The sequence below is a fragment of the Littorina saxatilis genome, linkage group LG5 (genome assembly GCF_037325665.1).
Source record: "Littorina saxatilis isolate snail1 linkage group LG5, US_GU_Lsax_2.0, whole genome shotgun sequence".
NCBI classification, from domain to species: Eukaryota; Metazoa; Mollusca; class Gastropoda; order Littorinimorpha; family Littorinidae; genus Littorina; species Littorina saxatilis.
The window spans coordinates 32677386-32704832 of NC_090249.1; the positions used below are offsets into that span (position 1 = coordinate 32677386).

Consider the following 27447-nt stretch of genomic DNA (forward strand, 5'->3'; position numbering starts at 1 on the left):
TGTGTGTGTCTGTGTGTGTGTGTGTGTGTGTGTGTGTGTGTCTGTGTGTGTGTGTGTGTGTCTGTGCGTGCGTGTGTGTAGAGCGATTCAGAGTAAACTACTGGACCGATCTTTATGAAATTTTACATGAGAGTTCCTGGGTATGATATCCCCGAACGTTTTTTTCATTTTTTTGATAAATGTCTTTGATGACGTCATATCCGGCTTTTCGTGAAAGTTGAGGCAGCACTGTCACGCCCTCATTTTTCAACCAAATTGGTTGAAATTTTGGTCAAGTAATCTTCGACGAAGCCCGGGGTTCGGTATTGCATTTCAGCTTGGTGGCTTAAAAATTAATTAATGACTTTGGTCATTAAAAATCTGAAAATTGTAAAAAAAAATAAAAATTTATAAAACGATCCAAATTTACGTTTATCTTATTCTCCATCATTTGCTGATTCCAAAAACATATAAATATGTTATATTCGGATTAAAAACAAGCTCTGAAAATTAAATATATAAAAATTATTATCAAAATTAAATTGTCCAAATCAATTTAAAAACACTTTCATCTTATTCCTTGTCGGTTCCTGATTCCAAAAACATATAGATATGATATGTTTGGATTAAAAACACGCTCAGAAAGTGAAAACAAAGAGAGGTACAGAAAAGCGTGCTATCCTTCTTAGCGCAACTACTACCCCGCTCTTCTTGTCAATTTCACTGCCTTTGCCATGAGCGGTGGCCTGACGATGCTACGAGTAAAATGGCATTGCGTTTCATTCTGTGAGTTCGACAGCTACTTGACTAAATATTGTATTTTCGCCTTACGCGACTTGTTTTTTATATTTAGTCAAGTTTTGACTAAATATTTTAACATCGAGGGGGAATCGAAACGAGGGTCGTGGTGTATGTGCGTATGTGTGTGCGTGCGTGCGTGCGTGTGTGTGTGTGTGTGTGTAGAGCGATTCAGACTAAACTACTGGACCGATCTTTATGAAATTTGACATGAGAGTTCCTGGGTATGAAATCCCCGAACGTTTTTTTCATTTTTTTGATAAATGTCTCTGATGACGTCATATCCGGCTTTTCGTGAAAGTTGAGGCGGCACTGTCACGCCCTCATTTTTCAACCAAATTGGTTGAAATTTTGGTCAAGTAATCTTCGACGAAGCCCGGGGTTCGGTATTGCATTTCAGCTTGGTGGCTTAAAAATTAATTAATGACTTTGGTCATTAAAAATCGGAAAATTGTAAAAAAAAAATAAAAATTTATAAAACGATCCAAATTTACGTTTATCTTATTCTGCATCATTTGCTGATTCCAAAAACATATAAATATGTTATATTCGGATTAAAAACAAGCTCTGAAAATTAAATATATAAAAATTATTATCAAAATTAAATTGTCCAAATCAATTTAAAAACACTTTCATCTTATTCCTTGTCGGTTCCTGATTCCAAAAACATATAGATATGATATGTTTGGATTAAAAACACGCTCAGAAAGTTAAAACAAAGAGAGGTACAGAAAAGCGTGCTATCCTTCTTAGCGCAACTACTACCCCGCTCTTCTTGTCAATTTCACTGCCTTTGCCATGAGCGGTGGACTGACGATGCTACGAGTATACGGTCTTGCTGAAAAAATGGCATTGCGTTCAGTTTCATTCTGTGAGTTCGACAGCTACTTGACTAAATATTGTATTTTCGCCTTACGCGACTTGTTTACATTTAGTCAAGTTATGACTAAATGTTTTAACATCGAGGGGGGAATCGAGACGAGGGTCGTGGTGTATGTGTCTGTGTCTGTGGGCGTGTGTGTGTGTGTGTGTGTGTGTGTGTGTGTGTGTGTGTGTGTGTGTGTGTGTGTGTGTGTCTGTGCGTGCGTGTGTGTAGAGCGATTCAGAGTAAACTACTGGACCGATCTTTATGAAATTTTACATGAGAGTTCCTGGGTATGATATCCCCAGAACTTTTTTTCTTTTTTTCGATAAATGTCTTTTATGACGTCAGATCCGGCTTTTTGTAAAAGTTGAGGCAGCACTGTCACACCTTCATTTTTCAATCAATTTGATTGAAATTTTGGCCAAGCAGTCTTCGACGAAGGCCGGACTTCGGTATTGCATTTGAGCATGTAGGCTTAAAAATTGATTAATGACTTTAGTCATTAAAAATCTGAAAATTGTAATTAAAATTATTGTTTTATAAAACGATTCAAAATTACTTTTATTTTATTCTTCATCATGTTCTGATTCCAAAAACATATAAATATGTTATAATCGGATTAAAAACAAGCTCTGAAAATTAAAAATATAAAAATTATGATTAAAATTAAATTTCCGAAATCGTTTTAAAAACAATTTCATCTTATTCCTGGTCGGTTTCTGATTCCAAAAACATATAGATATGATATGTTTGGATTAAAAACACGCTCAAAAAGTTAAAACGAAGAGAGGTACAGTAAAGCGTGCTATGCAGCACAGCGCAACCGCTACCGCGCTAAACATGGACAGGCTCGTCACTTTCACTGCCTTTTGCACTAGCGGCGGACTACGGTCATTGTGAAAAAATGCAGTCCGTTCAGTTTCATTCTGTGAGTTCCACAGCTTGACTAAATGTAGTAATTTCGCCTTACGCGACTTGTTTACATTTAGTCAAGTTTTGACTAAATGTTTTAACATAGAGGGGGAATCGAGACGAGGGTCGTGGTGTATGTGTGTGTGTGTGTGTGTGTCTGTGCGTGTGTGTGTGTAGAGCGATTCAGAGTAAACTACTGTACCGATCTTTATGAAATTTTACATGAGAGTTCTTGGGTATGATATCCCCAGACGTTTTTTTCAGTTTTTCGATAAATATATTATATGACGTCATATCCGGCTTTTTTGTAAAAGTTGAGGCGGCACTGTCACACCCTCAATTTTCAATCAAATTGATTGAAATTTTGGCCAAACAATCTTCGACGAAGGCCGGACTTCGGTATTGCATTTCAGCTTGGAGGCTTACAAATTAATTAATGACTTTGGTCATTAAAAATCTGAAAATTGTAATTAAAATTATTGTTTTATAAAACGATCCAAAATTACTTTTATTTTATTCTTCATCATGTTCTGATTCCAAAAACATATAAATACTAGATGATTACCCGCTTCGCCGGGTACCGGCTTCGCCGGGAAGAAGTAGAGCCGAATACCCGGCTTCGCCGGGAAGAAGTAGAGGAATACCCGGCTTCGCCGGGATGAAAGCGTTGTGGACAGTGACCTTCTAAAAATAGTAACGGGAATATCCGGCTTTGCCGGGATGAAAGCGTTGTGGACCTTCTAAAAATAGTAACGGGAATATGGATTGACGCCACACGAAGGAAGGGAGATAAACGCAAAACACTGGAGAAGATAAGGAAGAGTTACTGGGAATGGATCTGGGAAGATGAACAGAAAAACCAAAATCGGTTCAGCGCTGCGCGCTGAGAGCACGTGTTGAAAATTCTCATCGACCAGGTTGTGTCCGGGGTCTACCTGAATATGCCCACCAAATTTGAAGCAGATCCATCGAGAACTTTGGCCGTGCATCGCGAACACACAGACAGACACAAGTCGTATATATATATAGATGTTATATTCGGATTAAAAACAAGCTCTGAAAATTAAAAATATAAAAATTATGATTAAAGGCATATTAACTCGATGAATATACACGCTAATTGCTTTACCAACAGCTGGAGACATGCTAAATTAAGTTCCCTGCAAAATATTGTGGTCTAGGAGCCCTTAAATGTTGAGATATTTGAATTTTTATTTTGATCTAGATGGTCCTATTTATAGATTTGGCAACACATGTAACGTTGATGCAAGGGAGCTAACACCGCGGCTTTGTTGACATCCTCACTTTTTCAGAGGCTAGAACAAGCTGTAATGCATGTATTATGGTCCGCGCATGGTGACATATCGTCATTATATGGTCTTATGGTGCGTTTGACATCGATTGTGGGCAAACTACACTTTGTAAACACGGGAGCGCGTACATATGCCTTTAAAATTAAATTTCCGAAATCGTTTTAAAAACTATTTCATCTTATTCCTTGTCGGTTCCTGATTCCAAAAACATGTAGATATGATATGTTTGGATTAAAAACACGCTCAGAAAGTTAAAACGAAGAGAGGTACAGTAAAGCGTGCTATGAAGCACAGCGCAACCGCTACCGCGCCAAACAGGCTCGTCACTTTCACTGCCTTTTGCACTTGCGGCGGACTACGTTCAGTTTCATTCTGTGAGTTCCACAGCTTGACTAAATGTAGTAATTTTGCCTTACGCGACTTGTCTTCGATCTTGAGTAAATTACTCGATCTCGAGCTGTAGTTGTCATTCATTTTCTTAATAATTGAAGTGACACCACACTATACGATATTTTAGCGTAGACGCAACTTCTACACAGGTCAAGCGTGTGTGTCGGTGTGACAACCAAAAGTTCGCGTTTCTTGCACTGATGGGCGTGCTATAAGACGATAAGGAGAGAGGAGCAAGTTAATATGTTGAGCACGTTGAGGCAGAAAGACAAACAGTTCGATCGCTGACAGGTCGATAATGAGCTTCATGCCCATGCCATGACAAACACACGCAATCCTCTTTCTCATTGCTGCTTTTTCGCACACTTTACAGTCTGCCTGCGCCGGGTTCGCCTTGTTTCTGTTGGTGTCAGCGAGTTTTAAGAATTTTTGTTGGGAATTTACTGAATTGTGGATATATATCTCCCTCTCTGTTGTCTCTAGATGTTACTGTCCTTTTGTTTCTGTGTCTGTATGTCCGTCTATCTCTGTCTCTCTATCTGTCTGTGTCTCTGTCTCTCTATATATCTGTATTTTTGCCTGTCTCTCCCTCTCCCTCCCCCTCTCTCTCTCTCCCTCTCTCTCTCTCCCCCCCCTCTCTCTCCCCCTCTCTCCCTGTATTGCTTCGTCGTTGTTACTGTTTTTGTCATTGTTGTTGTGGTTGTTGTCTTCCTCTCCCTCCTTCCTCGTTCTCCTCTTTTTTTAAGCCGCCGTTATGTAATAAAGTGGCTTATAGGTTTCACTCTGTTTGTGTGTTTGTTTGTGTGTTTGTATGTTTGTTTGTTTGTTTGTTTGTCTTCGAATTAGACTTGTAGTTTTGCTACTCTGGAGTAAAAAAAAAAAAAAGGTTCCTAACGGTAGTCAAACGAAATATATTAGGTTTATTCGCCTTTACGCACCCAGCCAGGGGAAAAAACACACCAAATTAAAGTTTATACATGAGGATGCGCGTTTCAACACTTGACGTCGTAGAAATGTGCTAGTGAGACATGGGACCTTTATTCACGAAGCATGGGTGCTTTTACAAAGCATGGGTGTGTACACTAGTCAGATAATATATTTTTTAATTCGTTTGTTGTTTTCAAAGACGTTTTCAATTTAATGTGAATGTCAACGCGTACGTCTTGGCTTTGAAACATCTTAACTAATAGGGGTTGGCGAACGGGAATTTCAGACTTCCGATTGGCCACAAATTATGTCTTGCTCGAACAAATATTCATGCAAAACTCATCATTTTCAAAATAAAATTTGACAAATAGTATACAACAATGTCTATCATATGGCTTGATAAACAATGATCTCGTTTTAATGCACACAAAAAAATCAAATTATTTGGAATAACATTCATTATGAACAATCTGCAACCAATGAGTTTTTTATAAGGCGGTCAATGACCAATGTTTCGGTGTATCAGCAAAGGGCAGAAGCTGGGTACTACCAATTTTTAGAAACTAAATGCACCTATCAATCCGTTATGTCTCTGTCTCTCTGTACAGACCCAGAGGTAGTATCCATCCATGTCCCACCGCCGTGTCACCACGACCATAGGGTGGTTTTCTCGACCTCGTTAAGGTCAATGCTTGTTTCTTTCTACTTCTTTTTACATTTAGTCAAGTTTTGACTGAATGTTTTAACGTAGAGGGGGGAATCGAGACGAGGGTCGTGGTGGTGTATGTGTGTGTGTGTGTGTAGAGCGATTCAGAGTAAACTACTGGACCGATCTTTATGACATTTTACATGAGAGTTCCTGGGTATGATATCCCCAGACGTGTTTTTCATTTTTTTGATAAATGTCTTTGATGACGTCATATCCAGCAGTTGAGGCGGCACTGTCACGCTCTCATTTTTCAACCAAATTGGTTGAAATTTTGGTCAAGTAATCTTCGACGAAGCCCGGACTTTGGTATTGCATTTCAGCTTGGAGGCTTAAAATTTAATTAATGAGTTTGCTCATTAAAGTTGTCATTAAAATCGATTTTTCGTAAACAGATTTAAAATTGATTGCATCGTATTCTTCATCACATTCTGAATCTAAAAATATATACATGTCATGTTTACTCTTAAAATGTGATCACAATTAACGAAAATAGAATAATTAATCTTACGATTAAAATGTAAGAAATCGATCCAAAAAGGATGTCATCTTATTCGTGATCATTTTCTGATTCAAAAAAACATATAGATATGATAGGTTGTATTCAAAACAAGCTCAGAAAGTTAACAAGAATACAGAAAAGCGCGCTTTCCTGCTTAGCACAATACGCTACCGCGCTAATCTGGCGTGTCAATATCACTACGTTTTGCACGTGGAAGGTGAGCGCTTTCCTTCACACGGGGATTGACGAAGCTGTACTGTCTTAATGAATAAATACAGTGCGTTCAGTTTCATCCCGTGAGTTCGACAGCTTGACTAAATGTAGTAATTTCGCCTTACGCGACTTGTTCTTCATTGTAGTCATGCACTTTGCTCGAGTGTTGGCCATATGCTCTCCCACGCAACAGCTTGACCAAAACTTAGGAGCACTGCATGATTCAGAGGCCATCAGGAGCCTGTAAAGAAACTGGAGAGGCCTTTTGATCTCAACATCATTAGACGTCTCTCATGATATGTGACCGGGCCAGTCAGTCTTTCCTCTCCACAGGATTATCAGCTTGAAAGGCTTTGATTATTAAATGTATTTTATGGTCAAGCCGATCAGACTTGTTTTCCGGCAGGAGTTCATTATGAGGGATGTATTTATGATGTCTTCTTCGATGCACTGATGAGGGAGAAATGATTTGGGGAAAACGCTTTGTAAACGGTTGCATTTGGTGTACTGTATGACAACAACAACAACAACAACAACAATAATTCAGTATTCTTTTGCCAACGAAAAAAACATGTTATTGTCCACTTCCGAATGGAGTGAAAAAATAATTATGCACACAGCGCGTATTGGCCAAAGTAAAGCTTGCGATTGGAGAGGGCAGAAAAGCGTAGTAACTAAGCGGAGGGAACTGCTGTCATAAAGCAGACGCAGCCACTTTCCTTTCATGAAGCACACACACACACGCAGCCCGAAGCGGCCACGATTCCGCTGATCTGACCCTCAGGCACCATTACAAATTAATATTCATCAAATTTCTGTGTTACACCATTCGTGAATTTATTCTTTGATGGCTGCATTTTTGTGTGGTTACTTTTTCTTTTACTGATCGATAGACTTTTTCCAAAATGTTTGGGGGGACAGTCTGAATGTGTTTCAACTTATCATGAACCGGCGAAACTGATTACGCGCTGCAGTTTGTTTTCCCTTTTTTAGTACCCACTAAAAATCGTTGTAATTGCCCACTACAAAGGTGGGGAGAAAAATGCACAGCACGCATATTGGTCAGATTAAGCCTCGCGCTGCAAGCGAGCGGAGAAGCAGGACAATTTAAGCGCCAGGATTACTGCCTAGAATCATAAAGCGGACACGGCCATTTTACTTTTACCGCCACCCTGGCAGACTTGAAGGCTTGTGCTTGACGGATTTACTCCCCTTTGATCTATTGCTGCTGCTGTTCGTTTTGTGCAAGGTCGGGTATATTGTGACTTGCGGTGGAAAGATGGTAAAGTAAAGTAGAGTAAGAATTTTTCATGAAAAAGAAAACTGTTGTGTAAAGGGGAGTTGAAGATGTTCTTGTAATGGACACAATGAGAGAGAGAGAGAGAGAGAGAGAGAGAGAGAGAGAGAGAGAGAGAGAGAGAGAGAGAGAAAGAGAGAGAGAGAGAGAGAGAGAGAATGACAATTCTTTATTTAACGTGGGTAATAGATTAAACAGTGGTCTGCTTTTTTTTAGAGAGAGAGAGAGAGAGAGAGAGAGAGAGAGAGAGAGAGAGAGAGAGAGAGAGAGAGAGAGAGAGAGAGAGAGAGAGAGATGAAAAAGAAGGCGTACTTCCAGAATACCTGTTAATTGAATAATCCAGGTGTTTTTACGAGGTAAATGCAAAACACGTTTCCATCATGTGCATATGATTATTTCGTGCGTAGTGTTGTGAATTATTGAGCCGCTGAAAGTAGAGTAATCAACCCTGCATTTTGTTCGAGTCGATTGGTTTTAGCGCAAGGTTAACAACGACAAGGTTAGATTTGTTACTCACCGAGCTTGTGTGTGTGTGTGTGTGTGTGTGTGTGTGTGTGTGTGTGTGTGTGTGTGTGTGTAAAAAAGCACTGAAAACGACAGAATCTGTTTCGATACGTTTCTATTAAACAACATTTTGTTCTTTATTTTAAAATATTTTTAACAAACGCATATTCAACAAGTCGCGTGAAGCGATATAAAAACATTTAGTCAAGTTGTCGGCATCAGAGTAACAGATTAACACCAACAAATAGTCATCGCCTAGACTATATTTTAGATAGTCTTGACTAACCACAGCCAAAGACCGAGACGGGTCACGCTCGTCTTCGCGTAGCGTGCAAACGCAGTACTACTTATGCCTACTTAACCTATTTTCTGTCATTCTAAGCACAGTTTTAGAGTAAACATGACATATGAATATATTTTTAAATTCAGGAGAAATTGAAAAATACGATACAATCATTTTTAAATCTGTTAATGAAAATTTTATTTTAATGACAACTTTAATGAGCAAACTAATCAACTAGTTTTTAAGCCTCAAAGCTGAAATGCAATACCAAAGTCCGGGCTTTGTCGAAGATTACTTGACCAAAATTTCAACCAAATTGGTTGAAAAATGAGGGCGTGACAGTGCTGCCTCAACGTTCACAAAAAGCCGGATATGACGTCATCAAAGACATTTATCGAAAAAATGAAAAAAGTCTGGGGATATCATACCCAGAAACTCTCATGTGAAATTTCATGAAGATCGGTCCAGTCATTTTCTCTGAATCGCTCTACACACACACACACACACACACACACACATACGCCACCACCCTCGTCTCGATTCCCCGTCTATGTTAAAACATTTAGTCAAAACTTGACTAAATGTAAAAAGCATTGACAGTTTTCTAACCCTCACCCTACTGTTTCTAATTTTCCGTCAATGTGATTTTTTAAAACTGGCTTACAGTGATATTCTGTCTAGGCAGTGAATGCTTACCTGAACTCTCCTTTGTCCAAAAGTAACAGTCGATGTGTAAAAATAGAGGGCAAATCCGGTACTGCCATGGTTTGAAGCGTCTACCAGGAGGAATTCGCTCATTGAAAACGGATGTGTGGTGCCAGCTGGAGATTTTTCCAGAGATTTGTAAGAATTGACCAGCAATGAGGGCTTCATGATAGTGTCGATTCGCTATACGCAGCACTCTTGCCGGTACCCGGAGGGCCTTTTACTATATCATTACTGCAGAGAAAGAACTTTTTTGCCCTTGCTACCAATGGAAATAAACAGACGAGACATAAGATTTTTACGTATGTGAAGGGTTTTCCGTAAAGTTCAACGCCCCAACTCAATGATAGGGTTTTGTGTGTGTGTGTGGTTTTTGTTTTTTGTTTTTTTGTATTTGGTTTTTGTAGGAAAAATCAGCACTAAAGCTTGGTTAACTATCATTACATTCAGTAAAACTTGGAGATTTAAAAATCCCTGTCTGATGGTGGTATCTGTGATGAACGGAGACTGCTGGAACAATGTTAAGATGTAAATTGAAATCAAACTTTTAGACTAACGGACAATTAACACAATGTGTCTAACTTCTGTTACAGAATTTATTATGACGAAGTCTTTTTCACGCATAACGATGGTTTGTAAAACTTAATTGTGGACACAGAGAGAGACAGACAAACAGCCAGCTAGCTAGCCAGCCAGCCAGCCAGCCAGACAACCAGCCACACAGCCACACACACACACACACACACACACTGGCCAATAAAAGCAACACCTGATCATCAGAAACAAAAAAAATCTTCCGTTTCCACCCAAAAACTACACCACACCAACAAAAAACATCAGAGGAAGAATACAGTGTTATTGGCACTAGCTCATCATTGGGGTAACTCGCCGTCAGTGAGGTAAGTGAATTAAAAACGTTACAAAGGGGGGTAACCACACACCTGGAATTAGCCTAGCGCCCCCTGCCGGCGGTTAATTTACTTATTGTGTTGTTTTCTCCCCCCCTGTTGCGTTCTGCTGCCATTCCAACTTACGGAGAGATCGTGGAAAAATGTACAGACTTTTGTTGGGTTCCAATGCTCTTGAAGACAGCTTCAAAGATTGAGTGATCTTCGACTGCGACAACGTCTTTGACGGTCAGTGAGACGTAGTGTTTCATAAACCTGGAAAACTGTAATTATAATTCGCTTATTACACCCCCGGTATAGGGGTGTGTATAGGATTCGGTCGATGTGTTTGTTTGTTTGTTTGTTTGTGTGTTTGTGTTCGCATATAGATCTCAAGAATGAACGGACCGATCGTCACCAAACTTGGTGAACAGGTTCTATACATTCCTGAGACGGTCCTTACAAAAATTGGGACCAGTCAAACACACGGTTAGGGAGTTATTGGTGGATTAAGATTCCACAAGGACTTATAGAGGGACATATTAATGGTCAAAGGGAAATAACCTTCTCAGTTGGTGGCAGTGAGAATGGTAAGGACGGGGGTGTTTTTCCTACCTCGGAGGAATTTCTTGTTGTATAATTGTTTCCGCCTGTTTGATTCTCTTGTTCCAACGTACGTACGCAGAGATCGCGGAAAATATACATATAATTCTGTGAGGTTGATAAAAGTGATCTTGGACCGCAACAACGTCTTTGACAATCAGTGAGAAATGATGTTCCATAACCCTGGAAAACTTGGCGAATAAATTCACTAATTGTACTGCTGTTTTCTCCTCTTTGACTCGTCCGCCCCAACGCAAGCAGAGATCGTGGGGAAATGGATACAGACTTTTATTGTGTTCCAAGCACTTCAGGACAATTTCACAGGATCTCTATCTGTAAAACTTCTTTGTTTTCTCCCTCTTCTTTGTTCTGTGGTAGTTTCATTGTGAATTAGCGTACACCAAATTGTGGTATTCAAAGAACCTCTTAAACTCCAGCCGATATTCTCCACATCCAGCTTGTGTTCAATCGCATATTCGACTTGTTCATTCGGAAGTGATGTTCCAAAATCACGGAAGTCTTGATGAAACGATCTATATACCAAGCGTGGGCGTCTGCGACTCTGATACTGAGAACTGGTGCATGTTGCAAACACTGAAGAAAAGATTTGTCATCTTTGCCTTGGTCAGTGAGGATTAGTGACCCCAGAGGCTTGAAGACTCGGTCAACGGTGTTCTATACTGAACAAAGGTTGGAGCATTTATAACTCGGTCACTGAGAATTGGTGTTGTTCCGTAAACCTGGAATTATCGGTCATTACTGACAAGTGTAAATCAAGGTAACGATTTTATGTGGTGCGTGTGGAGACGCAGTATTCGTCTTTTTCTTCGTGATTTGTTGTGAGACGGCCTTGAGTCATTATGTTTTGACTTCTATCGTCAAAAAATAGAAGAGTGGGGAACAGAAATTACCAGAAGCAAGGAAAGAGAAAGAGGTTGCACCCCAAAATAAAACCATGAAGTATCACCCAGTCTTCACTTTTTAAACCCCAGGAGAGTCTGCAAAACTGGAATAAACGTAAATTACGCAGGAAATGCATTTGCTTTGCTGAATGCCTTTTCTCTGCCCTTGCTCGTTATGAGGCTTGGCAGGCTTTCGTGCAGGAATTTTTGAGCCCGAAGAATCTGGCAGCGTTCGGAACAACAGACCAGCTAGTCCATTGGCAGAAATCAAAGAGGGTTGCATGTAGGGGCAAGGTTGTTTGTAGGATTTGTTTTCTTTGGTAAATTTGCTCAAATGTTCAAAGAAGTTTCGACATTTTTTCTTAAGCTTTAGGCAGTCTTTAGGGCCACCTTTCCCCTACCATACAAACGTTTGGCAGCTTGGCAACTGAAGGCAAAGTGTCGGCAATTTGAAAGAAATGTAGGTAATAAGTTATTCCTCGGGACCCGCTCTTTTCAGGTAGTAAGTGCGTCGCGGGACCCCCTCGATGGATTTCTGGCGCGCTTTTTCGGCTTCTAGTGCGTACAGCATGCAGGGACTAGAGACGTGTTTTTATGACACCACACATCTATGGCAGGGACGCACAGTTTTGGCAGCTCTGTGTATTTCAACGAATGCCAGCGCCAAACGACACCCATGTCACGATGTGGCGGTCGCGTGGTGGGGTGCTTTTGTTTGTTTTGTGAGATGATGAAGGCAAAATATGGAACAACATGGAACCATGATTGTGTTCTGGTTTTGGAAGGGCGATGTTTTATTTTAGAACTGCAAGGGGTAATGGACAAAGAAAAGTGACGTACATATGCCAAGAAAAAAGCACAATATAGTTACAAGCGCTGGTTATAGTTAGTTAGTTAGCTATTGCTTTTCGGGTCCAGCGGACCATAATAGGCCAAATCAGGACCCCCGCTGGTTATAGTTAACTTTAACATTTAAATAATATAGGTACAACATCAAAGCTACCTCACACAACGTTTTGATTTGGTTCAGTCATTGACACTATAAGGTACATGCAGAATGGATTGTTTTGAAATGTTGCTAGGATTGCCTTGTTCTTGGCCATGTATTTGGCAATTATCAGCATGATATAGGACATTTAACTATTAAATATCAATTTGCATTTCCAAAACGTGTGGTCAAATTTACATAATAATAATAATAATAATAATAATAATAATAATAATAATAATAATAATAATAATAATAAATGAGCATTTATATAGCGCAACATCATAACTTTACAATTATGCTCTTTGCATTTGACACATTTAAAATTAAAACACAGTTATACAAGCATTTACATCTACATTCATAGTCAGCAACGTTTAATTAAAAGCATACACCATCAAACATACATACAAAAGATTCTTCCACTAACTAAGTAATAAAAACATGAATAAAATAGGTAGTGAAAACAAGGAAATACCAGCTGAATACCCTTAATCAAACAGAACATGTTATCAACAATACTGAAAACAGCCCTAGATGTTTATATACATTATCACATAAAATCAAAACATTACATACAAAAATCAATAGATCGACGTAGCCGTGAATGTTTCGTTTTGTCTATGTTTAAACGTTCCAATATCTCTTCTTTATTATGCGTTAAAGTCACTTTCAGAACCAATTATCTGTGTTGTTTCAGTTATGAAACAATAATATCAGAAAAAACACCCCACAAAATCCTAAAATTATCAGCGAAAAATGATTCTTTGGCGTTTGCTGTCTTAAATGTGTGTGGTTTTTTTTTTTAGATCGTAAGCTCTAAGTAAATTTGCAGGAATTTCGAAATCACACACGGATAATATAAATTACTAGCGCAGGCTGAGAGTATTCCTTTTATCAAGCTTCCGGGCAGCTGGCGCGGAAATTATTTGCCATTTATGCATCCAACAGACGTACGTCCATTGCCGTTTCCATGGAAATGAATGTTTCCGTGCAATCTATCCATAGATATTCTGCGCAATAGTGGGTCATATCTGCAGAAGAATTTAAAGAAGAAAGGTCTGACTGCCGCAATACCTCCGTCATCTATCAGAAGTCGTGCAGAAAAGAACTACGTGTGGTGACACCCAGGGCATTTGAGAACTTTAAAACACAAACTCGGCTGCCACATTCGCGAAATGGGCAAGTTTAAGAAGCCTATACGCATTTTTGGAAAAACGCTGCCAATTTCGCGATACGGGCAGCGTTTTGCAGATTACGTGAAATGGGCAAAAATGTTGCCGATTCAGCGAATTGAATAAGTGTTTGTGTCATAGTTCGCATTGCGTCACTCCTTAGTAACTCTAAAAGGGACCTATACATGTCAAGACCGAAAAGGAGGATGATAGATAAATTCTTCTGCAGGGATCAGCTGTGCCCAAATCGTCTGTGGTATACGAAGTATGTATCAAGCCAGCAGAATAGGCCTGATCGAGCTACTCGGTTGCAAGATCTTTGCACACTTTCAAAAGTCTAAGTGCTCCTTGGCGCAACCCTAATTCGGTGACAATCACGAAAATCCATCAGCTAGACAAAACTCGTAAATACGGATTGTAATTGAAACTAACTTAAGACTGAATCAAAAAACAAGAAAGGTAGGTTGTTGGAACGTTTGTTATTGACAAAACAATACATTCACAGATATTTCGACCCAACGTTCTTTTAAGTGAACAGACAAACAAATATTCACACAAACCTTAGCTTGATAGTACTATCAAGATAACCTACCTTTCTTGTTTTTTTTATTCTGAATTTTAAAACGTTGGCAGTCTCTTTGTTTTTGGATTAACTTAAGACTGTATGTCCCTGGGAAAGATAAGGCAGACTTGGTGTCGTTGAAAGAAAGAGACGGTCACAAATTACGCAATAGTCATATTGAACGCTGAAATTCTGAGATGCCGGATGCCGCACTGGTTCTTTTGCCCCACGTTCACGTCAACGTTTAAGTCCCAAAACCAAAGTTTCACTTGTGCCAAGAAAGGGAGATTGTGGTCACTTGAGCCCCAGCGCGCGCCCCATATCGATCGCACGTGCCGTCGCAGAAGAGGCGCGTGCCACGCTAACGGGGGAAAAAAGCAGACAGTTCACTGCAGTCTTTGCTGCAGTCACCAGCCGTGGTTGTTGGGGAGTTGATGTGTGGCACTGTGGTCAAGTGGATATGACTGATAAAATCGTCGGTTAACGAGAGTATGTGTGTGTGTGTGTGTGTGTGGTGTGTGTGTGTGTGTGTGTGTTAGTGCGTGTGTGTGTGTTTGTGTGTGTGTGGTGTGTGTGTGCGTGCGTGTGCGTGTGAGTGTGTGTGTGTGTGTTGGGGGTGGGGGGTGGGGGGTGAAGCTTTGATTATTTAAAACTATTAGGAAGAAATGCTTGGCCTCTTATCCGCAAAAAGCCTGGGAAGAAATGCTTGGCCTCTTATCCGCAAAAAGCCTGGGGCCAAGGTAAGGGTCGCGGCGGGGGTGGTGGTAGGGGCAGGGTGTGTACCCTAGCTTTGAACAAGCTAGAATGGAGCTCTTTTTCACTTTAGCACAATAACTCTGTCTGTGTCTGTCTCTCCGGGGCTCTGTCTCTGTCTGTGTGTGTGTGTGTGTGTGTTTATATATATATATAATTATATCTCTCTCTCTCTCTCTCTCTCTCTCTCTCTCTCTCTCTCTCTCTCTCTCTCTCTCTCTCTCTGCCGTTGTATTCTCCCGGTCTTCTTTTGAGTTTCTTCTTTATGCGATTGAAGTCACCGCGATTTGCATCCCAGTCAGTCGGGCGATCACGGATGTGGAATAAACCGGTCCTTTTGCCCTCTACGACCCCCAATGCCACTAACACCCCCCAAACCACATTACCTCCGTCCCCCACCCTGACGCACTCACACCCCGCCTGTCTCCCCAACGTCCTTGCACCCCATTTCTATTCTGACATTCAATCTCAGTCTCCCTCTCTCCTTTCTCTTGCATTGTATCGGCTGCACATGCAGCGAAGAAACGCGCCATGCTGAATGCAAGAGAGAAAGAAAGAGAAAAAGAAAGATTGAAAAAGAAAAACGTGTTTGTCAGCAAATTGTTTCTTCTCCCCTCGACGCCACGCAGTCAGTGTTTGCTGGCCAAATGCAGAGGTGCTAATGTTTGCAGTGGATTAATTATTGGCAGACTTGGTCCACACTGACAACTGAGCAAACACGCGCACCAGCGCACTGGAACACGAACAACCCAGGCAAGGCAACACTGACAGTGTCGGAAACACACACGTCTGAGGAACCGAACCCGACGCTGTGTTGCGGTCACTCTAGGCTCACTGACAACCAGGCAAACACGTGCACCCGCGCACTAACAGACGTGGGCGCAGACAGCATACAGACAGACAAAGAGATACGCACGCACGCACGCACGCACATACTGAGAGAGAGAGAGAGAGAGAGAGAGAGAGAGAGAGAGAGAGAGAGAGAGAGAGAGAGAGAGAGAGAGAGAGAGAGAGAGAGAGAGAGAGATGCACGCTCGTACGCACACACACACACACACACACATGAGAAGCCAACACACAGCGACACACACGGCACACACACACACACACACCACTAAAACGGAACAGAAGTCAACGGCACAGCGCTGCTGTCGAGTCACTTAACCACATGGCGACTGTGTGCGACTTTCACTGACTCGGCCCGATGCTGACTTGAAGTCGACAAGAGTCGTCGGTTGTGTAGTTTATGAAGTTGGTGGTGGTGGCGGTGCCAGTCGCACTGATGGAACAAAACTTCACTAAATGCTACCAGGCTGAATAAAATCTTCTTGCGAATCATTAACTGGACTAATGCGATCAAGCTGAAGTTTTTTGTGTGTGATTAGGAACATTTCAGTAAAACTACCTAGTCGAAGTCTTCGTGATATGTGACGAGAACTAGAAAGCTACCAAGCCGAAGTTTTCTTGCGATTTGACGAAACTGAATTGAGGCTACCAGATCACAGTCTTCTTGTGATTTGATGGAACTGAATGGATTAGACGTTGTCTTCTTGTGATGTAGAGAAACTGCACACATGTCTCATAGACAATAGTTTTCTTTTGGAATCGGCAAAAATGCACACTGCAGTCCTCTTGTGATTTCAAAACTGTACTAAGGCCATCAGACAGCCATAGTAGTATTGTGATTGTGAAACAACATTAGAGCTATCAGACCGTAGTCTTCTTATGATGCATCGAGACTGCAGCGAAGACATAGTGATGGTCATACTACACTGAGACCGCATAGTTTTCTTGTGATGTTTCAAAAAAATGCACGGAGGCTATCATACCGTTACAGTCTTCTTGTGATGTGGTGAGACGGCAGTGAAGCGGCTATAAGTCCGTTACATCTCACCTTTGATGTGGTCACCGCTCTGTGGCTATCGGGCCGTCATCTGTGTTCAATTTTTGTAGTCTGTGGTGTTGTGGCTTCAGACCTCACACGCGAGACAGAGAGAGATAGATGCGAGCAGTAGATTCTCAGTGACAAGAAGAATTATTGGACATTTCTGTGAGCGTTGTGCCTGACCAGAACTCCGCACGACTGGCTTTGCTTTTTGTGAAGCTGATGAAAATGTGTGTTATTCTTGTGTGGTGGTCGATTTGACAAGAGTATCTCCGCGGATTATTTGATATGTTTGTGTTCTTGGGTCAAAAACACACACAAGGGATGCTGATTTTGTGATATAAAACAGGTTTGTGTTGTTCTCATGAGGCAGTATTTCTTACAACACAGAGGCGATGTATGTGTATGGCAATCCGAATGGTGCAAAAGTCCCTTTTAGCTCTTGATGTCTAAATAACACATTATTTAGCTAAATAACGCGTTATTTAGCTAAACAATGCTTTATTTAGCTATATCATGCATTATTTAGCTAAATAATGCATTGTTTAAATTAAACAATGCATTATTTACAGATACAGAAAAAAGAGAGCCCAGAGCACTAAATAATGCATTGTTTAGCATAAATAAGAGATTGTGTTTGTAAATAACTCATTATTTATAAATAATTACGCGTTTTCTCTAAACAATATATTATATGTAAATAAAGTGTTATTTAAATAAATAAAATATTATTTAGATAAATAAAATATTATTTATCTAAATAAAATATTATTTAGATAAATAAAATATTATATGTAAATAAAATATTATTTATCTAAATAAAATATTATTTATCTAAATAATTTATTATTTAGATAAATAATTTATTATTTAGATAAATAATTTATTATTTAGATAAATAATTTATTATTTACTGTTTTTGCCTTGAAATAGTATTATTACACTAAATAATGCTTTATATAGCTATATAATAGGTTTCCGCTATATAATTCATGATTTGGTAAATAATACATTATATACCGTAAATAAAATATTATATACCGTAAACAATTCATTGTTTAGCGCATCGCGAAGCCGTTTTTTCTCTTGTTGTTTTTTTCCACGTGTTTCCGTGGATCCACGAGAGCTCTGTTGATTCTCAAACTGACCAATCAGACAACTAGCATCTGTACACTAATTAAAGTCCCATTGTTGAGTGTGACGAAAACTCGTGGTGACGATTTTAAAACATGTTGGGTCACGCATGGTCCAATCTTACATGGTCCAATCTTACATGGTCCAACCTTACATGGTCCAACCTTACATGGTCCAATCTTACATGGTCCCATCTTACATGGTCCAACCTTACATGGTTCAACCTTACATGGTCCAATCTTACATGGTCCAATCTTGCATGGTCCAATCTTACATGGTCCAACCTTGCATGGTCCAACCTTGCATGGTCCAATCTTACATGGTCCAACCTTACATGGTCCAACCTTACATGGTCCAACCTTACATGGTCCAACCTTACATGGTCCAACCTTACATGGTCCAATCTTACATGGTCCAATCTTACATGGTCCAATCTTACATGGTCCAACCTTACATGGTCCAACCTTACATGGTCCAACCTTACATGGTCCAATCTTACATGGTTCAACCTTACATGGTCCAATCTTACATGGTCCAATCTTACATGGTCCAACCTTACATGGTCCAACCTTACATGGTCCAACCTTACATGGTCCAATCTTACATGGTCCAACCTTACATGGTCCAACCTTACATGGTCCAATCTTGCATGGTCCAATCTTGCATGGTCCAACTTTACATGGTCCAATCTTACATGGTCCAACCTTACATGGTCCAACCTTACATGGTCCAATCTTACATGGTCCAATCTTACATGGTCCAACCTTACATGGTTCAACCTTACATGGTCCAATCTTACATGGTCCAATCTTGCATGGTCCAATCTTACATGGTCCAACCTTGCATGGTCCAACCTTGCATGGTCCAATCTTACATGGTCCAACCTTACATGGTCCAACCTTACATGGTCCAACCTTACATGGTCCAACCTTACATGGTCCAATCTTACATGGTCCAATCTTGCATGGTCCAATCTTGCATGGTCCAACCTTGCATGGTCCAATCTTACATGGTCCAACCTTACATGGTCCAACCTTACATGGTCCAACCTTACATGGTCCAATCTTACATGGTCCAATCTTGCATGGTCCAATCTTACATGGTCCAACCTTGCATGGTCCAACCTTGCATGGTCCAATCTTACATGGTCCAATCTTACATGGTCCAACCTTACATGGTCCAACCTTACATGGTCCAACCTTACATGGTCCAATCTTACATGGTCCAACCTTACATGGTCCAACCTTGCATGGTCCAATCTTACATGGTCCAACCTTACATGGTCCAACCTTACATGGTCCAACCTTACATGGTCCAACCTTACATGGTCCAATCTTACATGGTCCAATCTTGCATGGTCCAATCTTGCATGGTCCAATCTTACATGGTCCAACCTTGCATGGTCCAACCTTACATGGTCCAACCTTACATGGTCCAATCTTACATGGTCCAACCTTGCATGGTCCAACCTTACATGGTCCAACCTTACAAGACAGACAAGACGATTGTACGGCCATTTTTATGAAAGTCGGTAGCATCGAAAGGTCCGAATTTAAACCGCTGGTAATGTCCAGAAACTGAAAATGTCTGATAAACTGGAACTGTGCACGGTGGCCACGATGCCGCCGTGCTCATTCAAGTCTTTGTCATTTACTCCTTGTCAGTGTCAGTCGAATTTGTTTTATTTGTAGAGGGGTTGTTGAAGCCTGAACGTATGGTAGAACAATTTACAAGCTTCCCACTATTACAATCTTACATGGGTCCAACCTTGCATGGTCCAACCCTGCATGGTCCAATCTTACATGGTCCAACCTTACATGGTCCAACCTTGCATGGTCCAATCTTACATGGTCCAACCTTTCATGGTCCAATCGTGCATGGTCCAACCTTACATGGTCCAATCTTACATGGTCCAACCTTACATGGTCCAATCTTACATGGTCCATATATATTATTGGACCATGTAAGATTGGACCATGCAAGGTTGGACCATGTAAGGTTGGACCATGTAAGATTGGACCATGTAAGGTTGGACCATGTAAGGTTGGACCATGTAAGATTGGACCATGCAAGGTTGGACCATGCAAGATTGGACCATGCAAGATTGGACCATGTAAGATTGGACCATGTAAGGTTGGACCATGTAAGATTGGACCATGTAAGGTTGGACCATGTAAGGTTGGACCATGTAAGGTTGGACCATGTAAGATTGGACCATGCAAGGTTGGACCATGCAAGGTTGGACCATGTAAGATTGGACCATGCAAGATTGGACCATGTAAGATTGGACCATGTAAGGTTGAACCATGTACGGTTGGACCATGTAAGATTGGACCATGTAAGATTGGACCATGTAAGGTTGGACCATGTAAGGTTGGACCATGTAAGATTGGACCATGTAAGGTTGGACCATGTAAGGTTGGACCATGCAAGGTTGGACCATGTAAGGTTGGACCATGCAAGATTGGACCATGCAAGATTGGACCATGTAAGATTGGACCATGTAAGGTTGGACCATGTAAGGTTGGACCATGTAAGATTGGACCATGTAAGGTTGGACCATGTAAGGTTGGACCATGTAAGGTTGGACCATGTAAGATTGGACCATGTAAGATTGGACCATGCAAGGTTGGACCATGTAAGGTTGGACCATGTAAGATTGGACCATGTAAGGTTGGACCATGTAAGGTTGGACCATGTAAGGTTGGACCATGTAAGATTGGACCATGTAAGATTGGACCATGCAATGTTGGACCATGCAAGGTTGGACCATGTAAGATTGGACCATGCAAGATTGGACCATGTAAGATTGGACCATGTAAGGTTGGACCATGTAAGGTTGGACCATGTAAGATTGGACCATGTAAGGTTGGACCATGTAAGGTTGGACCATGTAAGGTTGGACCATGTAAGATTGGACCATGCAAGGTTGGACCATGTAAGGTTGGACCATGTAAGATTGGACCATGTAAGGTTGGACCATGTAAGGTTGGACCATGTAAGGTTGGACCATGTAAGATTGGACCATGTAAGATTGGACCATGCAAGGTTGGACCATGCAAGGTTGGACCATGTAAGATTGGACCATGCAAGATTGGACCATGTAAGGTTGGACCATGTAAGGTTGGACCATGTAAGGTTGGACCATGTAAGATTGGACCATGCAAGGTTGGACCATGCAAGATTGGTCCATGCAAGATTGGACCATGTAAGATTGGACCATGTAAGGTTGGACCATGTAAGGTTGGACCATGTAAGATTGGACCATGTAAGGTTGGACCATGTAAGATTGGACCATGCAAGGTTGGACCATGCAAGGTTGGACCATGTAAGATTGGACCATGCAAGATTGGACCATGTAAGATTGGACCATGTAAGGTTGAACCATGTAAGGTTGGACCATGTAAGATTGGACCATGTAAGATTGGACCATGTAAGGTTGGACCATGTAAGGTTGGACCATGTAAGATTGGACCATGTAAGGTTGGACCATGCAAGATTGGACCATGCAAGATTGGACCATGTAAGATTGGACCATGTAAGGTTGGACCATGTAAGGTTGGACCATGTAAGATTGGACCATGTAAGGTTGGACCATGTAAGGTTGGACCATGTAAGGTTGGACCATGTAAGGTTGGACCATGTAAGATTGGACCATGTAAGATTGGACCATGTAAGGTTGAACCATGTAAGGTTGGACCATGTAAGATTGGACCATGTAAGATTGGACCATGTAAGGTTGGACCATGTAAGGTTGGACCATGTAAGATTGGACCATGTAAGGTTGGACCATGTAAGGTTGGACCATGTAAGATTGGACCATGTAAGATTGGACCATGCGTGACCCAACATGTTTTAAAATCGTCACCACGAGTTTTCGTCACACTCAACAATGGGACTTTAATTAGTGTACAGATGCTAGTTGTCTGATTGGTCAGTTTGAGAATCAACAGAGCTCTCGTGGATCCACGGAAACACGTGGAAAAAAACAACAAGAGAAAAAACGGCTTCGCGATGCGCTAAACAATGAATTGTTTACGGTATATAATATTTTATTTACGGTATATAATGTATTATTTACCAAATCATGAATTATATAGCGGAAACCTATTATATAGCTATATAAAGCATTATTTAGTGTAATAATACTATTTCAAGGCAAAAACAGTAAATAATAAATTATTTATCTAAATAATAAATTATTTATCTAAATAATAAATTATTTATCTAAATAATATTTTATTTAGATAAATAATATTTTATTTAGATAAATAATATTTTATTTACATATAATATTTTATTTATCTAAATAATATTTTATTTAGATAAATAATATTTTATTTATCTAAATAATATTTTATTTATTTAAATAACACTTTATTTACATATAATATATTGTTTAGAGAAAACGCGTAATTATTTATAAATAATGAGTTATTTACAAACACAATCTCTTATTTATGCTAAACAATGCATTATTTAGTGCTCTGGGCTCTCTTTTTTCTGTATCTGTAAATAATGCATTGTTTAATTTAAACAATGCATTATTTAGCTAAATAATGCATGATATAGCTAAATAAAGCATTGTTTAGCTAAATAACGCGTTATTTAGCTAAATAATGTGTTATTTAGACATCAAGAGCTAAAAGGGACTTTTGCACCATTCGGATTGCCATATCTGTAATGCTGTTCTGTGATGTAAAAGGACTTCGCACGGATGATGTTGATTTAGCTATGAAGATGTTTCGTTCTGTGTGAGGATAGCAGCAGTGGTTAATTTGCTGCGGTGTTGTCCTTGAACGGGTCAAGAAAATGAATCTTTATTGACTGGTTTGTCCCAGAATTTCGAATGAGTGGGCGAGAGACATATCTGGTTTCTACCAGTAATCGAAGCTACTGGTGCTGGTGCATACTATAAACCCTGCATTCGAAGGAATTGTCGCCGCATTTATTGTGGATGAGAGAAATTGCTGATTTGCACACCAGTGATGAATTGAGGCTGATGCTAAGCTATAGCAGTGGTAGTGCTTTATGTTGTGTTCTCTGAAACTGATCAAGAAAGTAAGCTTGATTCAAAGGTTTGTTTATTTCGTATAGGTGAAGGGCATAATCAATTTGAAACCAGTGGTAGAGGGCAATGGTGTGATAGCAGTAATGATTTATGATGTCTCGACAAGTGCGTGTTTACGAAAGTATAGATCAGTAGTGTAGGCTGGTCAGTCTCCGTGTCGGCGACAGAGGGATGGTCAGATTTGTGTCTGCTACCCCGAGGCAACTGTGATGGAGATTATCGAACTTCCGCTTGACTCCACGCTTTGTTTTTCCTCTCAATGAAAAGTTCCCCTTCTCCTTCTCCACCCATGAAGCTGATCTTACGTTGGTCTGAATTCAAACATTGAAATCGACATCGTAAACCTCCGACCCATTTCCGTATAACACCCACACATCGCGGACGGAGTTGACCTGCCAGCGTGCAAAAAAACCATGTTTTACATTTAGTCAAGTTTTGACTAAATGTTTTAACATAGAGGGGGAATCGAGACGAGGGTCGTGGTGTATGTGTGTCTGTGTGTGTATGTGTGTGTGTGTGTGTGTGTGTGTGTGTGTGTGTGTGTGTGTGTGTGTGTGTGTGTGTGTGTAGCGATTCAGAGTAAACTACTAGACCGATCTTCATGAAACTTTACATGAGAGTTCCTGGGAATGATATCCTCAGACGTTTTTCTTCATTTCTTTTTACATATGTCTTTGATGACGTCATATCCGGCTTTTTGTAAAAGTTGAGGCGGCACTGTCACACTCTCATTTTTCAATGAAATTGATTGACATTTTGACCAAGCAATCTTCGCCAAAGGCCGGACTTTGATATTGCATTTCAGCTTTTAGGATTAAAAATTAATTGATGAATTTGGTCATTAAAAATCTAAAAATTGTAATTAACATTATTTTTTCATAAAACGATCCAAAAACAATTTCATCTTATTTTTCATAATTTTCTGATTTCAAAAACATATAAATATGTTATGTATCGATTGGACATTGGATTTCCCTACTTTGAGCCATGTGACGTCAGAGGCCTACAAAACTTCATATTTGGGCGTTTCAGGTTGACCGAAACTTCAAAGCAACTACAAAACACACGTCATGTGTTTGATTGCATGTGTGTGTGCTCGTTCAATCGTCAAAACAACAACAAAGTCAGTACATGACGTGTGTTTTGTAGTTCCTTCGAAGTTTTGGTCAACCTGAAACGCCCAAATATGAAGCTTATGTGTTTGATTTCATGTGTGTGTGTTCGTTCAATCGTCAAAACAACAACAAAGTCAGTACCTGAAAGGAATTCGATCGATACATAAATGTCAGGGGCGGACGAGGGGGGGGGGGGGGGGTTCTGGGATTTCCGGACCCCCCCCCCCCCCCAGCCAAAAAAAAAAAAAAAGTGTTTTTTTTTGGTATTAATCAGTGACAAAATCTGCTGCCTAAAACTGGTAATGATCATCCTCAGAATGCACCAGATTGCACCATTTTGCATCCTTTTTTTCAAAATTTTCCGGGGGGGGCATGCCCCCGGACCCCCCTAGCAAGCTAGGCGCTTTGCGCCGTCGGCTCGGCGCTTCGCGCCTTCACACCCATATCTTCACAATAATATTATACTTTTGGAACCCCCCCCCCCCCCATAAAATGAACTGATCCGCCCCTGAATGTTATTTGCGTTTTTGACCAAAATATGACATTTTACACAGGTCTCCAGGGCCGGACTAGGCTAAGAGGAGGGGGGGGGGGGGGTTGCCAGTGGGGGTCAGGGGGCGAAGCCCCCTGAAGCTGATGGGTAGGTCATATTCTGAGATAGCAAAATGGTCGCTCCTTGCATGAAACTGCATAAAATAAACAATAATAAAAAATGTTTTAAATAAGTGAGGTACATGTTTAGGCTAGGGGGGGGGGGGGGGGGGTTGCGCAACCCCCATAACCCCCCCGGTAGTCCGGCCCTGGGTCTCGACAGTCATTGTTCACTTCGACTGCTATCGCGGTCTCGGAGAACAATGACTGTCTCGATCTGTGTAAAATTTCATATTTTGGTCAAAAACGCAAATAACGTATAATATTCGGATACAAAACAAGCTCTGAAAAATATAAATATGAAAATTATGATTAAAATTACATTTACGAAATCGATTTAAAAACAGTTTGATCTTATTCCTTGTCGGTTCCTGATTCCAAAAACATATAGATATGATATGTTTGGATTAAAAAACAAGCTCAGAAAGTTAAAAAGAATAGAGATACGGAAAAGCGTGTTATCCTGCTCAGCGCAACTACTACCGCGCTTTTCTGGCTTGTCGGATTTACTGCCATTGCCACGAGCGGTGGACTGACGATGCTACGAGGTCTTGGTGAAAAATGCAGTGCGTTTAGTTTCATTCTGTGAGTTCGACAGCTTGACTAAATGTTGTATTTTCGCCTGACGCGACTTGTTTGAAGACTCTAATGAAAACAGTGGGATATGTTTCTAACGTTGCCACTATGCTAGTCTTTCTGCTGCGTTTCACATGATTGTGGCTTAGTCCTAAGTCCATTGTGTGTGTGTGTGTGTGTGTGTGTGTGTGTGTGTGTGTGTGTGTGTGTGTGTGTGTGTGTGTGTGTGTGTGTTTGTTGGCCCATCTGTTTGTGGCACACTCCCTTAAATCCCCAACCCCCTCTACACAACAGCTCCCTCCTCCATCAAAGTTTTGAACTATACACACACACACACCACACACACACACACACACACACACACACACACACACACACACACACACACACACACACACACACACAAAATATACCACTGACTCTCAAACAAAAGCACAAAAACAGAACAAACAAAAAACCAAAATTTTTTAAATAATGTTTTTTAAAGAACAGACACGGAAGGAGCTCGGCGCAACGCAAAACACAACACTGTCGGATCAGGGACAGAAGCCTCTTTGCAAATTCATCCTATTATGTCCAAAGGAGGGATGCCCGGCCTTTTAATGCTCCCCCTCTCCCCACGCTGTAATTGGGCGTCTAGATGTGACAAGAACAGGGAAGGCCGGCGTATAAGGGCGTTTTCGCTGTGGACAAAACATAGGATCAAAATAAAAGAAAGAAAGAAAGGAGAAGAAGGCGAAAGAACAATGTTTCAATAGTTTGTTTTTGAAGTCTTTTCTTCTCAACACAAAGTCTCATAAAAAAATAAAAAAATGTTTAAATCGAAAGAAAGAAAGAAGAAAGAAAGAGGAGGTAAAGAACAAAGAATAGTGCTTTGGATATTATCTTTTTTCGAGCCTTTAGCCGTGGACAAATAGGTTTGTTGGAAGAAGATTTTAAAAATCGTTCATGTTGCTTTTGTTTATAAGGTAAAAAAAACAACAACAAAACCCACACGTTTTGAAATGCGTTGCTGCTCTTGATGACAGAAGGCCCCGATAAAAAGCAAAGCAGAAAAACAAAGAAAACTGAAAAAAAAACACAAACACCTATTTGCTGTAATTTTGCAGCTGCTTTCATTCGTGTGGACAGAGAGAGCGTTTATATGTGCAGAAAAAGGGTCTTGACTTTGTCTTTTGCAGTCCGCCTCCTTAGCTTCGTGAAACTTTTCACGTGTTCTTTTTCTCCCAATAGAAAATATTGTGACCAAGAATATGCTAATGCTAGTTTGTACGTGGTACATTCATTGTGCTTGGGGCTTCGATTTTGTTCAAGAGACACCAGCCAGCATCCCGGTTCCCAATTCAGACTTGTTATGTAACAGTTCAGTTGAGAATAATGGTCTTCCTTCTGAAGAATAACAAGAAAAAAAGCAAACTTTAACAGTTTAACAGGACAGGTTGGTTTGTGGAACGCTTAAAGGGACAATTCCTAAGAAGAAAAAAATGCCCTCAGATTTCTTCCAAAGTTATATCACTGATTCTGTGTTACAAATAAGGCTGCCGCGCAGGAGTACTGCCTTCACTGACTTTGCGAAAGGAAGTGTTTTAAATAATGTCGTACAATAGGCCATTTCAGGGCCCTCTTTGTGGTGGTTTGTTTGGGTTCTTCCCATTCTTGGCTACTTGTTGTTTTTAACACCCGAGAGAGGAAGCACCCTGGAGCGGATTCAGATACATTCGCGCACTTTAATTGAATTCATTACCGCACTT

The 27447-nt window shown here is 40.5% G+C and overlaps 1 protein-coding gene across 2 annotated transcripts in view; it reads left to right on the plus strand.

The window, feature by feature from the left end:
• LOC138966907 (uncharacterized) overlaps positions 1–27447 on the plus strand; it is a 272207-nt gene that overhangs the window by 93121 nt on the left and 151639 nt on the right. Inside the window, exon 1 of one of the 2 annotated variants that reach the window (XM_070339301.1) lies at positions 16508–17498. The exons of the other annotated variant lie outside the window; for it this stretch is intronic. The gene's annotated coding sequence lies outside the window, so the exon portion shown is untranslated. Of the gene's footprint in view, positions 1–16507; positions 17499–27447 lie in introns of those variants that run through there. 2 annotated transcript variants of the gene reach the window in all.